This window comes from Juglans regia, chromosome 1, assembly GCF_001411555.2.
Source record: "Juglans regia cultivar Chandler chromosome 1, Walnut 2.0, whole genome shotgun sequence".
Taxonomy (NCBI): Eukaryota; Viridiplantae; Streptophyta; class Magnoliopsida; order Fagales; family Juglandaceae; genus Juglans; species Juglans regia.
In genome coordinates this window covers 23,588,327-23,596,875 of record NC_049901.1, presented here as the reverse complement: position 1 = coordinate 23,596,875, position 8,549 = coordinate 23,588,327, and positions in this window count along the sequence as shown.

The window sequence follows — 8,549 nt, the reverse complement described above, 5'->3', positions numbered from 1 at the left end:
TTTTGTTCTGTTCCGAAGATTTTTGTTCAGTATTCTATTTGGATAAGACGTGATTTCTGAAAACCTTTGGCATGACTCTCTGATTCTGAATTTGATTATGTTCTATTCTGTTCAGTTACGGCCCTGCCACGGGTGATAATAGTGGCATACGGCCCAACCACGGGTTACAATAGTGGATACGGCCCAACCACGGGTTATAATAGTGGATACGGCCCAGCCACGGGTAATAATAGTGGATACGGCCCTGCCACGGGTTATAGTAGTGGTCTCTATTTTGACTGCACACCTTGGTGACAGAGTGTTTTATGTTCTGCTTGGCTATCCGCAGATGCACAACCCTACCACGAGGGTTATACATGGCCTCTGTTCTGATATGATGTTCTGATGATGGTGATGATCATTTATACTATGCCAAAGAATATTTTGAATGAAATTATTTCTAAATCTTCGCTCTGATATTTTAATAACATGTTCTGCTTCCGCACTCTGAAAATGAAAATGTTTTGTTCTGCATTCTGATTTCTGTAAATGCTCATGTTTATACACTGGTATATGTTCTCTGCTTATTGAGTTGTTGATAACTCACCCCCCTTATCTCCATAATATTTCAGATGACATTGATGGTTCGGCTGAGGATCAGTATTAAAGTCTATGGAAAAGATTAGCATTGATTTATTGTTGGGTATCTCATGATATTAGTGTTGGTGTTAGAGGTTATTTATCTTTCTTAAGTTTACTTCAATGGATTTAGACGGTTTATGGAGACTATGTTAATGTTTTATTATTCCTAGTTGTTATTTGAGACATGAAGAAGAGTTGATTTTATTTGGGTTGTTGGATTGAATATTGGATAAATGAGTTTATTTGATTTATTTAATTGAAGTATTTACGTTCGATTTGAGGTTTGGTAAAATGGATATATTCTTGAATTTGGAAGTACTCTAGCCTTGTTAGAGTTGTTTATCAGGTGTTATGAGTTAACTCTCCGGACCCTCGGGGTCGGGGCGTTACAGTTGGTATCAGAGACAGGTTTGAATTCTGCATACTGTAGACCTTGGAGGTTTAGATATCTGTGGGTTCATAAGATGTGGAAATTTCAATATAGGAATTGGAGGTTTTTAAGGATAGCCATGTAGATATTTAAGTTTGAGTTCCAAGAACCTTAAGATTGATTTTGATGGGATTTGAGGTTTTAAATTTGGCTGATGTTAGAAATTGAATTTGGAACTTTGAGGTTATAGATTTTAGTGATATACGTGTGTATTAAGTGATGTCAAATTTGCATAGTTATCTGATTTATATAGACATATATATGTATATGTGTTTATATGCATATTTTATTTATCCTCTTATTTATTTTTATTTACCTTGTATATTCGTTTTCTTTTATTTTAGAACGTTTCACCGAGTGTAGACTTTCAGGATGGCTGCTCGTCGTAGAGTTCGAACTCTTGAAGATTTGAATGAAGACGACAATGGTGGGGGTTGCACGTTCGAACAATTTAATCGAACGCATCCTCCCACCTTTGATGGAAGAGGCAATGCGAATGCTGCGGAAGATTGGATACAAGACATTGAAGAAATATTTGGTGTTTTGGAGTGTACCGATCAGCAAAAAGTCAAGTTCGCAGCCTTTAAACTATCTGGAGAAGCAAAGAGATGGTGGAATTCTGAGAAAGTTATCAGGGAAGCTGAGGGGATTGGAGTAATTGTTTGGGCTCAATTCAAGCAGAGTTTCTTCGATCGATTTTTCCCTAAGGCAGATAGGGATGCTAGAGCCCGAGAGTTCACCAACTTGGTGCAAGGGACCATGACTGTGCGCCAGTATGCTGCAAGGTTTGCGGAATTATCACGTTTCGCCGCATACTTGATTCCCGATGAGGAGAAAAAGACTAGGAAGTTTGAAGAAGGCTTGAACTACAGGATTTATGAGCGGGTGATGATCTTGCAGATTCAGAATTTTTCAGAATTAGTACACAAGGCGATGCTAGCGGAACAGAATCTTAAGAGGGGTGCTGAATTGCAAGAACAGAGAAAGAGAGCTACTCCACATGGATCCTCTAGTATGGATCAAGGGCCATGGAAGAAGAGAAATGATGGAAACAGCTTGGGACAAAGGCAAATGCAGGGTTATCAATCAAATAACCCCTGCAAGTTTTGTAACCACGTACACACTGGGGAGTGTAGAAAGGAAAATGGGTCATGTTTCCGATGTGGAAAGAATGGCCATTTCATCAGAGAATGCCCATTACTGTCAGACGACAAGAATAAGACCAACACACCTCCAGGTCCCCGTCAGACGACTCAGGGAAACAATCAGCGTAGAATGGGACCAGCCCGAGTGTTTGCATTGGCAGCTGAAGATGTTGAGGACGATAACAATGTGATCACAGGTACCCCACTATTTCTTCTCCTTGAAAGCTTTTGTTTTAGTTGAGTTGGGATTAATCTTATGATGGCATGAAACTTTCCTAGTTGTGTAGTTTAGAATATGGTGGTTGGTTGGAAAGGTTTTCAAAGGGATTAGACCCAATATTTTATATCTTCGAGGCACTAGCTTTTGGTGTTTGATGAGTTAGTATGTGTTTTGGAAGTGAAAAGTCTAGGAAAAATTTATGGTTGGAAGTAGATTTTCTAGGGATTCGGGAATTCGTGACTTGAGTTACCTAGGACTTAAATTTTTTTTGAGCATTTGATTGTACTATTATTTGAAGATTTAAATATTATTTTGGGAGTTCTCTTTTGGTTATTTGTGAGGCTTAGCTGGTAAAGACTGATTATGTGGAGATTAGTTCTTTTCCAACGTATGTGTTTGGGATTCAATGTTTTAGGACTAGAAGTTGTTAGAGTGAACAGCGGAAGCGTGGTTGTAATGATATAATAGTTTGAGAGTGTTTTTCGTTATTTTTTGAGGTTGTATATTAGGTGGAGATTTTGGAATTTATTAGTTGTTTTCAATTGCATTATGGAGGTTTATATTCTAAATTTGATAAGATAGTGTGTGTGAATGTGTATGGCTAGAGAAATTATGGGAGAATACGATCGACAATATGGGAGGGTTAGAATTTGAAATATTAGGTTCGACAATTGCGGAATATTAATTAGGTTTGACATTATGATTAACGAATGGGTTAGGCATGAAATTATTGTAGCGGATAAATATTTAGGCCTTGTTTGTGATACTAGCAAATTTCGAGGACGAAATTTTTCTTAAGGGGGGGAGAATGTAACACCCAGACCCAAAATTTGTACAGATGGACTGTGATTTTTTTTTTAATTTATTTGGAGATCTATGCCGTTTATTTATTATTATTTTTATTATTATTTTTTTTCTCCCCGCTTGTTTTGTTTATTTTTTTCGTTTCCGTCTCTTTCCGTTTATATTATTTTTTTCGCACGGCTTATATTTATTTTTCCGTCGCACAGCATGCATACGCACGTTTTCGTTCACGGCATGCTTGCACACACACGTCCCTCTTGCACGTCCCGCGTTCGGTTGGTTTTCATCTAGGGTTTTCTTTTCTTGTTCAATCATCTACTTATTTTCATACGAAGAAGGCTCGCGCCGCTGCCTTCCCACGCCGAACCATAGCCCAGTTTTTCCTCCTCAGCCTCCATCCCCTCGGTTCCTCGCACCCCGAGTCGTGCAGCACCCCAAAGTTTATCCGCGTACCGCGACGCCGTCCCAGCATCACCGCAGCCTGTCCTCACCCTTTCGGAGAGCACCACGCCAGTTAACAGAAAAGCCTCTGCCTTCAGCCTACCGTGCACCGAGTTGCATACCGCGGGAAGCCACCGCAGCCGCCGGGTCCATGCCTCCTTAAGCCGCCGTAAACCTGCACGAAACCACCGTGCCCACTGCCCTATCACGCGAAGCTGTCGCCTAGTGTTCCCGTAGCCTCTACAGCAAGCATCGGACTGCTCTGTTTTGTTATCCAAAAACAGAGCATTTCCAGCCACCTTGAGCCGCTGAAAGCATCCTCCACCGAAGCTCTTCCGCGCTGTGCCCACACAGAAACTGCCGAGGAGGACGTCTCAGCACCCCTGTCCGCCGCACGCAGCCTTTGTTTCCCCGGTAAGCTCACGCCATTTCTTGTTGGTGTCTCCATTCTCTCGGTCTCTCCCTCTTTCTCTCACCGTCTCTCTCTCGGTTTCAGCTCTCTCTCTCTCTTCCAGTGCACCGCCGCAGTACCCACCACCACTAGCGCACCCGCCCAGCTCCGTCGCAGCTCCACTCCTCTCGGTAGGTCCTCCGTTACTCTTCAACCGCGCGGCATGGTCACGTTGCTTGGCTTGTATGGTTGTTCCGTAGACTTTCCGTAGTTTAGGAAATATTTTTGTCTGATAATTACTTTTTTACCCTTTGTGGGATGTATAGGATATTGTACTGAGTTTATATAGTTTTTTTTTAAATTATACTATGTGCAACGATTATTTTATTGAAAGTGTATTTTGAACATTTTATTTATGATTAAAGTAAATCACTTAAGTATTTTTTTTTTTATGTTATTAAGTAAAGGTTTATTTTAAGAGTAAACATTATTGGTGTTTTTAGATAATGGTGGTATTATAGGAAATTTTTAGAATTCTAGGTTTTGAGGATTTAAATAGGTTCTTAGGTTCAAATACGAAATACGTGATTGATTGAGAATTTACGGGAATTACTTGATTATTTTATAGGTGACGATTAATTATTGTCCGACGTTTTGAGGAATTTCGAAAAAGCTAAGAAGTTCAGGTAAGCGGGGTTCCTATGCTAGACTTTGCATTAAATAAAATGAACTGAGGTCCTTTTTGGAAAATGTGCATGTTCTGCTATGAAAAGAAATTTGAAAACAACCTCAGATATTTGTTCTGCATTACTCATGAGATTCTGTTTAAGAATAACGTATTTTCTGTCATGACTGGTGTAAACATGAGCTTATTTTTGATATTTTATTTCTGAACTTTGAAAATGAGAGCGAATATGAAATTTGTGCATAAATTATGTGGTGATATGATTTTGTTCTGTTCCGAAAAATTTTGTTCAGTACATTGTTTGGAAAAGACGTGATTTCTGAAAACCTTTGGCATGACTCTCTGATTCTGAATTTGATTCTGTTTCTGTTCTGTTCAGTTACGGCCCTGCCACGGGTGATAATAGTGGCATACGGCCCAACCACGGGTAATAATAGTGGATACGGCCCAACCACGGGTTATAATAGTGGATACGGCCCAACCACGGGTAATAATAGTGGATACGGCCCTGCCACGGGTTATAGTAGTGGTCTCTGTTTTGAGTGCACACCTTGGTGACAGAGTGTTTTATGTTCTGCTTGGCTATCCGCAGATGCACAACCCTACCACGGGGGTTATACATGGCCTCTGTTCTGATATGATGTTTTGATGATGACGATGATCATTTATGCTATGCCAAAGAATATTTTGAATGAAATTATTTCTAAATCTTCGCTCTGATATTTTAATAACATGTTCTGCTTCCGCACTCTGAAAATGAAAATGTTTTGTTCTGCATTCTGATTTCTGTAAATGCTCATGTTTATACACTGGTATATGTTCTCTGCTTACTGAGTTGTTGATAACTCACCCCCCTTATCTCCATAATATTTCAGATGACATTGATGGTTCGGCTGAGGATCAGTATTAAAGTCTATGGAAAAGATTAGCATTGATTTATTGTTGGGTATCTCATGATATTAGTGTTGGTGTTAGAGGTTATTTATCTTTCTTAAGTTTACTTCAATGGATTTAGACGGTTTATGGAGACTATGTTAATGTTTTATTATTCCTAGTTGTTATTTGAGACATGAAGAAGAGTTGATTTTATTTGGGTTGTTGGATTGAATATTGGATAAATGAGTTTATTTGATTTATTTAATTGAAGTATTTACGTTCGATTTGAGGTTTGGTAAAATGGATATATTCTTGAATTTGGAAGTACTCTAGCCTTGTTAGAGTTGTTTATCAGGTGTTATGAGTTAACTCTCCGGACCCTCGGGGTCGGGGCGTTACAGACACGGCTACGGCTCAGGAAACGAGACAATGCCCACAAGTATAGGTCTCATCACCAGAAGCGTGGTGAGACTTCGCAAGGTAATTGAAGAGGCCAAACTCTCCCTTAGTCTCCGAGACCCATCTATGTGACTTAAAGGCCTCAGGCCCAAAAGGAGGAGGCCATTGTGAGTCCTAAACGACATATGGACCTCCCATCCTAGATTGGTCCCGTGTTCACTGGGGAAAATCCGACGAATTTTGTACTGATAAGACATATTCAAATACTCCCTCAACGGTCAAAGAAGATAAGATAGGGAATGGAGTTCAAATCATTAACCCAAACAAAATTCAAACGAGAGATAAGATAAGGAAAAAGATATTTCTATCACTAATTTTATTTCACGAGCTCCCAACGATTAAAATTAGTGAAAAAAGAGTTTTTCGCACGAAATTGAAGCTTTTTACCACCAAAATCCCTCAACCCCAAAAAAAAAAAAAAAATTATTGTAGTAAATAAAGCAACAACAAACTTGATCAGCCACTATTGGTTCCAACTCAATCAAATTACACACCTAGAAACTTCCATTTAGAATCCAAGTTCTAGTGATCTAAGACAATAAAATTGAGTCTTGCATTAGATTTTTAGAGGAATCAACCAAATATCACAAAGAGACGATGGCACAGAGAACGAAACCAACCAATGAGAGATGATATATAGGTTGTTCAGAAACTAGAGCGATAATAGAATCGAGTCCAGCTTTGTGTTGTCAGGCAGCAGCCTCGGCTCATAGTGTAAAGATTTCAAGTTCGAGCTCGAGACGTTTTTGTAGGCTTGGTAGAGTTTGGCTCGGCATGCCAACAGCTCGAGCTCAATCAAAATAGAGTTTGGCTCAGTTCATTTAACATTTTTTTATCATTTTAAATTAAAATCTCAAATTTAAATATTTAAAAAAATAAAATAAGGAAATTTCAATAAAATTAATCAAGAATTTTACACCCTATTTTGAAAAAAAGAATTATATATCACATTACAATTCGTATTTGTTTAACCTAAATAATTACAAATAGAAGAGAATTAAATAAAGTACTGATTCTACACTTTGCATCCCAAAAGGCACAAAGATAATTTTTTAATACAAAATAGAGTTTAGAAACAAATTTAAATATAATATGAGCAATGTTTAGAACAAGAAAAATGTCTCGTACTTATATTTGTGCTTTAGTTCTGAAAATATTTTCTCGACTACACTAAATTCTAATAAAGAGAAAAGGGTATTAACAATATATAAATAATAAGTTATATGTCCACATATATATATATATATATATATCAAATGACATGTGAACGTGTTTTGATCTAGTCAAATCGTAATTAAACCAACAAGTCTTCGAAAGCCTTAATCAAGTTAAGCCGAATTTAATTGAATATGTAATCGAGCGAATTTCTACTTTGATCATGATCGAGATTATGTTTTCACAGGCTGAACTCAATTCAAATGCTAATACAGGGCGCAGTCTTTGACAGAGCCACTCATTTACAGCCTTACCAAAACTCTCGACAACAGTAAACGAAGCTGCCTCTCATCTCTATCTGTATCTATCTGTAGGTAGAAGCTCGGGTCGGAAACTGCAGGCCGCGTGAAAGATATAAATATGGAGAATATATATTTATAATCGATAATCGTTGTGTAATTGTTTTAAAAAATAAAAAATAAAATATGTGATTTGTGATTTGTGTAAAAAAAATTAATTTTTTAATTATAAATTTTACATTTTTTTAAAATGATTATATGATATTTATCTTCTTCACAATGGTATATAAAATTATTCATATGCACAGTATATACGGTTCTACCCCTGAAACGCCGAACACACCATCCCATGAAGAAAGAAAACAGACGGAAACATGATCGATTAAATATTAAACAAACAAAAGTTTATCTCTGGTTAGACATGTCCAGTATACGTCTTTTTTAACAAGAGACAGAAACGATGCAATTTATTGCTGACTTTCTAAATCAACAATTTATTGCTTTTACTTCTTTAGTCAAATTTGGCGTCCAGACTGCATCGTTTGCCATTTTCAAACTGAAAAAAAGGAGTTGATCCCGATCTCAGACTCTAGACCATTTACAATCACTCTAATTTTAAACTCAATCTAGCGTTTAAATATTTAATTTTTAAATTATTAAATTTATATTAATTTAAATTTATTTACTTATAAAATTTATAATTTTTTTTTAATTCAATACTTTTTTACATGTAAGATTTATAATTTTTTTAAAATTTTTATAAATATATTTAAATTTATTTTAACATTTAAAGATATCTAAATTTATCTTAATTCTACAAAATTTATTGAACTATCTCAAATAATTATTATTCATTAAAAAAAAAAACGATTTATTTTAACTCCGTTCACCATCCAGACGTGACCGAAAGGAAAATAACATTTTTCTCTCCGTAGTGATTGCACAGTAAAGTTTAGGACAACCGAAAAGTACATCCGCAATTCTTGAAAGTCCTTAAAGTATGAGAATCATAGCTGTTTCTGA